This window comes from Arachis ipaensis, chromosome B9 (genome assembly GCF_059453495.1).
Source record: "Arachis ipaensis isolate K30076 ecotype BB chromosome B9, ASM5945349v1, whole genome shotgun sequence".
NCBI classification, from domain to species: domain Eukaryota; kingdom Viridiplantae; phylum Streptophyta; class Magnoliopsida; order Fabales; family Fabaceae; genus Arachis; species Arachis ipaensis.
Window position 1 is genome coordinate 120,561,800 of NC_142444.1, and position 9,254 is coordinate 120,571,053.

The 9,254-nt window shown below is 37.5% G+C and overlaps 1 non-coding gene across 1 annotated transcript; it reads left to right on the forward strand.

Annotated features, from left to right (window-relative positions):
- Positions 1-3,076: 3,076 nt before the first annotated feature.
- On the forward strand, positions 3,077-3,184 carry LOC148546124 (small nucleolar RNA R71). The gene has a single exon (XR_015902000.1). It is a non-coding gene; the product is annotated as a small nucleolar RNA R71 (small nucleolar RNA).
- Positions 3,185-9,254: the final 6,070 nt, after the last annotated feature.

A 9,254-nucleotide genomic window follows, 5' to 3' on the forward strand; every position in this document is an offset into this window, starting at 1 on the left:
TTTGCCCTTGCCTTTTGGTTTTAAGGGTTATTGGCTTTTTGCTCTTGCCTCTTGGTTTTAAGAGCTTTTGGCTTTTTCTGCTTGCTTTTCTTTATATATTTTTTTTTCGCCTATTTTTTTCTCTTTTTTTTTTCTGCAAGCTTTGTTCTTTGCTGCTTTTTCTTGCTTCAAGAATCATTTTTATGATTTTTCAGATTATCAAATAACATGTTTCCTAGTCATCATTCTTTCAAGAGCCAACATATTTAACATTCTTAAACAACAACTTCAAAAGACATATGCACTGTTCAAGCATACATTCAGAAAACAAGAAGCATTGTCACCACATCAATATAATTAAGCTAAGTTCAAGGATAAATTCGAAACTCATGTACTTCTTGTTCTTTTGAATTAAAACATTTTTCATTTAAGAGAGGTGATGGATTCATAGGACATTCATTTCTTTAAGACAAAGTTACTAACTACTAATGATCATGTAATGAAGACACAAACATAGATAAGCACTTATCATAGAAAACGAAAAATAGAAGAAATAAGAGCAAGGAATGAATCCACCTTCGTGATGATGGCGTTTCAATGATGTTCTTGAACTCTTCTATGTCTCTTCCTTGCCTTTGTGGCTTGATTCCTAGTGATTTTTGGTATTTCTATCCTCAGTTGCTTCCAAACTTAAGTGCATCCCCTGAGGTATCTCAGGGATCTCTTGATTTGCAGCCACATATTCTATCACTGAGCTATAGATCCTTTACATAATTGTTTTACCACACCAAACTTAGAATGTTGCTCGCCCTCGAGCAAAAGAAGAAGGAATAGATGAAGAAGAAGATGTGGAAAAAAAAAACTAGGATTATGAGGAGGGAAGGTGGGGATCCTGTGGGGTCCACAGATCCTGAGATGATCCTGTGGTGTCCACAGATCTTGAGGTGATCCTGTGGTGTCCACAGATCCAGAGGTGTCAAGGATTTACATCCCTGTACCCATTAGGCATGTAAAAATGCCCTTGCACACAACTCTGGGCGTTCAGCGCCAGGTTGGTGCCCATTTTGGGCATTCAACGCCCATTTGTTGCCATTTCTGGCGTTGAACGCCAGAACCATGCTTGTTCTGGGCGTTCAGTGCCAGGATGCTACCCATTTTGGGCGTTCAGCGCCAGAACCATGCTCTGTTCTGGCGTTGAACGCCAGGCAGGTGCTTCCTCCAGGGTGTGATTTTTCTTCTGCTGTTTTTGATTCCGTTTTCAATTTTTATATTTATTTTGTGACTCCACATGATCATGAACCTATAAAGACATATAACTAAGAAAAATATAGTTAGATAAATAAAAATTGGGTTGCCTCCCAACAAGCGCTTCTTTAATGTCAATAGCTTGACAATGGGCTCTCATGGAGCCTCACAGATGTGCAGAGCTTTGTTGAAACTCTCCAACACCAAACTTAGAGTTTGGATATGGGCGTTCAACACCAAAATTAGAGTTTGGTTGTGGCCTCCCAACACCAAACTTAGAGTTTGACTGTGGGGGCTCTGGTTGACTCTGTTTTGAGAGAAGCTTTTTATGCTTCCTCTCCATGGATGCAGAGAGAGATCCTTGAGTTGTAAACACAAGGTTGTCCTCATTCAGTTGAAGGATTAATTCTCCTCTGTCCACATCAATCACAGCTTTTGCTGTGGCTAGGAAAGGTCTTCCTAGGATGATGGATTCATCCTCTTCCTTTCCAGTATCCAGGACTATGAAATCAGCAGGGATGTAAAGGCCTTCAACCTTTACTAACACATCCTCTACTTGTCCATAAGCCTGTTTTCTTGAATTGTCTGCCATCTCTAGTGAGATTTTAGTAGCTTGCACCCCATAGATTCCCAGTTTCTCTATTACAGAGAGGGGCATGAGGTTTATCCCTGAACCAAGGTCACACAGAGCCTTAAAGATCATGGTGCCTATGGTACAAGGTATTATGAACTTTCCAGGATCCTGTCTCTTCTGAGGCAATGTTAGTTGATCCAGATCACTTAGTTCATTGGTGAACAAGGGAGGTTCATCTTCCCAAGTTTCAATGCCAAATAGTTTGGCATTTAGCTTCATGATTGCACCAAGGAACTTGGCAGTTTGCTCTTCAGTAACATCCTCATTCTCTTCAGAAGATGAATACTCATCAGAGCTCATGAAGGGCATAAGGAGGTTTAATGGAATCTCTATGGTCTCTAGATGAGCCTCAGAATCCTTTGGTTCCTCAGAGGGAAGCTCCTTATTGGTCACTGGACGTCCCAGGAGGTCTTCCTCCTTGGGATTCATGTCCTCCTCTCCTTCTTTGAGTTCGGCCATGGTGCTTATGTCAATGGCCTTGCACTCTCCTTTTGGATTCTCTTCTGTATTGCTTGGGAGAGTACTAGGAGGGATTTCAGTGATCCTTTTACTCAGCTGGCCCACTTGTGCTTCCAAATTTCTAATGGAAGATCTTGTTTCATTCATGAAACTCACAGTGGCCTTAGATAGATCAGAGACTAAGTTTGCTAAATTAGAAGTATTTTGTTCAGAGTTCTCTGTCTGTTGCTGAGTGGATGATGGAAAAGGTTTATTATTGTTAAACCTGTTTCTTCCACCATTATTAAAGCCTTGTTGAGGCTTTTGATCCTTCCATGAGAAATTTGGATGATTTCTCCATGATGAGTTATAGGTGTTTCCATAAGGTTTACCTAAGTAATTCACCTCTGCTATTGCAGGGTTCTCAGGATCATAAGCTTCTTCTTCAGAAGATGCCTCTTGAGTACTGTTGGATGCAGCTTGCATTCCATTCAGACTCTGAGAAATCATATTGACTTGCTGAGTCAATATTTTATTCTGAGCCAATATGGCATTCAGAGTATCAACCTCAAGAACTCCCTTCTTCATAGGCGTCCCATTATTCACAGGATTCCTTTCAGAAGTGTACATGAACTGGTTATTTGCAACCATGTCAATGAGTTCTTGAGCTTCTGCAGGCGTTTTCTTTGGGTGAATGGATCCACCTGCAGAAGTATCCAATGACATCTTTGATAACTCAGATAAACCATCATAGAATATATCCAGGATGGTCCATTCTGAAAGCATGTCAGAAGGACACTTTTTGGTCAGTCCTTTGTATCTCTCCCAAGCTTCATAGAGGGATTCACCTTCTTTCTGTCTGAAGGTTTGAACATCCACTCTAAGCTTGCTCAACTTTTGAGGAGGAAAGAAGTTGGCTAAGAAAGCCTTGACCAGCTTATCCCAAGAGTTCAGGCTATCCTTGGGTTGAGAATCCAACCACAGTCTAGCTCTGTCTCTTACAGCAAAAGGGAAAAGCATGAGCCTGTAGACTTCAGGATCTACTCCATTAGTCTTAACAGTGTCACATATCTGCAAGAACTCAGTTAAGAACTGAAAAGGATCTTCAGATGGAAGTCCATGAAACTTGCAGTTCTGCTGCATCAGAGAAACTAATTGAGGTTTCAGCTCAAAGTTGTTTGCTCCAATGGCAGGAATAGAGATGCTTCTTCCATGTAAATTGGAGTTAGGTGCAGTAAAGTCACCAAGCATCCTCCTTGCATTATTATTATTTTTGGCTGCCATCTCCTCTTCCTGTTCGAAAATTTCTAAAAGGTTATCTCTGGATTGTTGTAATTTAGCTTCTCTTAGTTTTCTCTTCAGAGTCCTTTCAGGTTCTGGATCTGCTTCAACAAGAATATTCTTGTCCTTGCTCCTGCTCATATGACAAAGAAGAGGGCACAGGAAATAGTAATAATAATAATAATATGGATCCTTTATACCACAGTATAGAGGTCCTTGTGTTAGTAGAAGAAAAGAAGAAGACAAAGAATGTGATGTAAAGAAAGAAACACAACTGTGAGGAGGGCAGAGATGTGAGATGAGATGTTAGTGAATGAATAAATAAATAGAAGGAGATGAGAGAGAAGGAATTTTCGAAAATAAATTTTTGAAAAAGAGTTAGTGATTTTTGAAAATAGTTTTTGAAAAAGGTTAGTATTTTTTTCGAAAAATTTTAAAATCAAAAATAAAAATAATTAGTTAATAAAAAAAGAAATTTTTGAAAAAGAGGGGAGATATTTTCGAAAATTAGAGAGAGAGAGAGAGAGAGAGTTAGTTAGGTAGTTTTGAAAAAGTTAAGAAACAAACAAAAAGTTAGTTAGTTAGTTGAAACAAATTTTGAAAAAGATAAGAAGTTAGGAAGTTAGAAAAGATATTTTGAAATCAAATTTTTGAAAAAGATAAGATGAGAAGATATTTTTGAAAAGATATGATAGAAATTAGTTTTGAAAAAGATTTGATTTTTAAAATCACAATTAATGACTTGATTCACAAGAAATCACAAGATATGATTCTAGAACTCAAAGTTTGAATCTTTCTTAACAAGCAAGTAACAAACTTGAAATTTTTGAATCAAAACATTAATTGTTATTGTTATTTTCGAAAATTTAATATAAAATTAAGAAAAAGGTTTTTGAAAAATATTTTTGGAATTTTCGAAAATAACTAAGAAGTTTGAAAAAGATTTGATTTTTCAAAAAGATTTTGAAAAAGATGAGATTTTTAAATTGAAAATTTGATTTGACTCATAAAAACAACTAGATTTTTAAAAATTTTTGAAAAGTCAAATCTAATTTTTGAAATTTTAAGAGAGAAAAAGGGAAAGATATTTATTTTTTTTTTATTTTTGAATTTTTATGATGAGAGAGAAAAACAAGAAAAATGATGCAATGCATGAAATTTTTAGATCAAAACATGTGATGCATGCAAGAATGCTATGAATGTCAAGATGAACACCAAGAACACTTTGAATGTTAAGATGAACACCAAGAACATATTTTTGAAAAATTTTTAATGCAAGGAAAACATGCAAGACACCAAACTTAGAATTCTTTAATGCTTAGACACTAAGAATTCAAGAATGCATATGAAAAACACCATACAACACAAAACAAAAAATCATCAAGATCAAACAAGAAGACTTACCAAGAACAACTTGAAGATCATGAAGAACACTATGAATGCATGAAATTTTTGAAAAAATGCAAGATGCACATGCAATTGACACCAAACTTATAACATGACTCAAGACTCAAACAAGAACACAAAAAATATTTTTGATTTTTATGATTTTCTAAATTTTTTTGTATTTTTTTTCGAAAATTATTTGAAAAACAAAAATAAGGATTTCAAAATTTTTAATATGAATTCCAGGAATCTTGCCATGTTAGTCTTAAAGCTCCAATCAAAGGGTCAGGCATGGCTTAATAGCCAGCCAAGCTTTAATAAAAATATGAGTGTAATTCAGACATGACAAGCCTAACATGCCCTATCCAAAAGAATTGGACATGGCTCCATTGAGGTGATTAGTTGAAGACCCATCCCAAAGCAGTTTGGGTATGGCTTTACAGCCAGATAGGCTTCAACATGCTTCATGAAACACTAGAATTCATTCTTTAAAAATTCTGAAGAAAAATAATATTTTTGAAAACATTTTTTTTTAGAAATTTTTTTTCGAAAACAAAGGAAAATATTTTTGAAAGATTTTTGAAAGATTTTTGAAAACAAAACAAAAAAAAATTACCTAATCTGTGCAACAGGATGAACCGTTAGTTGTCCAAACTCAAACAATCCCCGGCAACGGCGCCAAAAACTTGGTGCGCAGAAATTGTGATTACACTTTGATTATGTAAAATTCATTGCTCTTTCTTTCCCTGGTAATGGCGCCAAACACATGATGCCAATACCATGGTTCACAACTTCGCAAAACTAACCAGCAAGTGCACTGGGTCGTCCAAGTAATACCTTACGTGAGTAAGGGTCGAATCCCACGGAGATTGTTGGTATGAAGCAAGCTATGGTCACCTTGTAAATCTCAGTCAGGCGGATATAAAATAGTAATGTGATTTTCGAAATTAATTAATAAAAGAAGGATAGAAATACTTATGTAAATCATTGGTGAGAATTTCAGATAAGCGAATAGAGATGCTTTCGTTCCTCTGAACCTCTGCTTTCCTGCTATCTTCATCCAATCAGTCTTACTCCTTTCCATGGCTGGCTTTATGTGATACATCACCACTGTCAATGGCTACTTTCGGTCATCTCTCGGGAAAATGATCCAATGCCCTGTCACGGCACGGCTAATCGTCTGGAGGCATCACCCTTGTCAATGGCTTCATCTTATCCTCTCAGTGAAAATGGTCAACGCACCCTGTCACGGCACGGCTATTCATCTGTCGGTTCTCGATCATGCTGGAATAGGATTTACTATCCTTTTGCGTCTGTCACTAACGCCCTGCAATCGCGAGTTTGGAGCTCGTCACAGTCATTCAATCATTGAATCCTACTCGGAATACCACAGACAAGGTTTAGACCTTCCGGATTCTCTTGAATGCCGCCATCATTCTAGCTTACACCACGAAGATTCCGATTAAGAGATCTAAGAGATACTCATTCAGTCGAAGGTAGAACGGAAGTGGTTGTCAGGCACGCGTTCATAGGGAATGATGATGATTGTCACGTTCATCACATTCAGATTGAAGTGCGAATGAATATCTTAGAAGCAAAATAAGATGAATTGAATAGAAAACAGTAGTACTTTGCATTAATCTTTGAGGAACAGCAGAGCTCCACACCTTAATCTATGGAGTGTAGAAACTCTACCGTTAAAAATATATAAGTGAAAGGTCCAGGCATGGCCGAATGGCCAGCCCCTCTGATCTAAGAACCAGGCGTCCAAAGATGTCTAATACAATAGTGAAATGTCCTATTTATAATAAACTAGCTACTAGTGTTTACATGAGTAAATAATTGATGCATAAATTCACTTCCGGGGCCCACTTGGTGTGTGCTTGGGCTGAGCTTTAACTTTCCACGTGTAGAGGCCATTTGTGGAGTTGAACGCCAGGTTTTGATCCATTTCTGGCGTTCAACTCTGGTTTTGGATCCTTTTCTGGCGCTGGACGCCAGAATTGGGCAGAAAGCTGGCGTTGAACGCCAGTTTGCGTCGTCTAAACTTGACCAAAGTATGGACTATTATATATTGCTGGAAAGCCCTGGATGTCTACTTTCCAACGCAATTAGAAGCGCGCCATTTTGAGTTTTGTAGCTCCAGAAAATCCACTTTGAGTGCAGGGAGGTCAGAATCCAACAGCATCAACAGTCCTTCTTCAACCTCTGAATCTGATTTTTGCTCAAGTCCCTCAATTTCAGCCAGAAAATACCTGAAATCACAGAAAAACACACAATCTCATAGTAAAGTCCAGAAATGTGAATTTAACATAAAAACTAATAAAAACATCCCTAAAAGTAACTAGATCCTACTTAAAACATACTAAAAACAATGTCAAAAAGCGTATAAATTATCCGTTCATCAGGGGCACATTGGAACGTTAGTGACAATGTTGAGTGTCACTAACGTTCTCGAAGGATGGCAAGCCCACGTTAAAGAGCCACGTTAACTAAGTTAACGTGGGCTCTAACGTAGGAGCAAGGGGGGCTTTTCAACGTTATTGGGAAAGTTAAGCCCCAATAACGTGTGCGAAGGACCTAGAGGCAACGTTAGTGGCAACGTTTGTGCCACTAACGTTGAAGTTAACGTGGCTTTTACTTAGGAACGTTAGTGAGAAAGTTGATTGTCACTAACGTTCTCGAACTCATATTTTCACTAAACGTTAACACCCCTAACGCCCTGAGCTAAAGTCTCTGCCCACTTCACACTTTCTCTCTGCAAGTAAAGCCAAGCCCAAATGAAGAAAAGAACTGCTTCAAACTCAAGATCCAAAGGCCCAAGACTTGAAGAGCCAAATAGAAGATGAGAAGAGTAGTATATATAGGAGTAGCTTTGAATTATTTTGGGAGTTCTGGGAGTTGGAAAATAGCATAGAACTACTTCCTGTATTTACTTTCTCTGCACTTCTAGTTTTCATTATGTATTCTCCATCTTTGTTTTCATTTTCCAGAGCTATGAACAACTAAACCCCTTTCATTGTGTTAGGGAGCTCTGTTGTAATTTGATGGATCAATACTAGTTTTCATTATTCTTCTTCTATCTTTTCTCTTGATTTTACTTGAAAGCTTTCGATCTTCATCCAATTGGATAGTGATCTTGGAAAAGAAACTATTCATACTTGGATCTCTTCTGAACCTTGGAAGAGGAATGAAGAGATCAAGCTAGAAATGCTTTCTCATGCTGGACCAAATTAGGTTTGGATGAATATGTGACTATAATCCTCTCAATACTTGATTTGGGAAATGCATGTGGTATAATCAGTGACCATACTTCATCTCTTCTCATGAGCAATTGACCAAGGAATTGGCTATTGATCAAGATTTGAGAGATTCAATTACAAGAAATTGTAATTCAATCACTTAAGATTGCCAAGGAGATCAATGAGTGCATTGATTGAGGAAGAGATGAAAATGAGATTGATCCGGAGAATGCAACATCTCCTAAGCCCAATGAACTCCCCATTTCTGATCTTACCCATTCTCTTTAATTTCTGTCATTTACATTTATGAGCAATTCCCCCATTCCCATTTAAGATTCTGCAATTTACTTTCTGTCATTTACTTTCCCGCATTTAACTTTCTGCAATTCTCAACTAAATTTTTGATTTGCTCAACTAGAACATTCCTCTAATTAAAGTTTCTTGATCAATCAATCCTTGTGGGATTCGACCTCACTCTATTGTGAGTTTTTACTTGACGACAAATTCGGTACACTTACCGAAGGAAATTTGTTATGAGACAAGTTTTTCGTGCATCAAGGCCTGACAAGGTCTGAGTAAAAATAGATTGCTAAAAATAACTTAGATGCACCGACATGAAGAAGTCGGACCAATCAACATGAAAGCTACAAAAAGTTATAAAAAGTAATCCATAAAAAGAGGCCTGACGAGGTCTGAGAAAAAATGGATTGCTAAAAATAACTTAGAATGGACCGGCATGAAGAAGTCGAACCAATCAACATGAAAGCTACAAAAAGTTATAAAAAGTAATCCATAGAAAGAGGCCTGACGAGGTCTGAGAAAAAATGTATTGCTAAAAAATAACTTAGCATGAACCGATATGAAGAAGTCGGACCAATCAATCAAAGCGACAAAGTTATAAAAAGTAATCCATAGAAAGAGGCCTGCCAGCCCTAATTAAAAATGGATTACTAAAAATAACTCGAGAAAGACTCGACAACAGAAGTCGAACCAACAAAAGGCGTGCGTTAGAAAGGACACAGCTCGTCTTAGAAAGCCACGACCTCGCA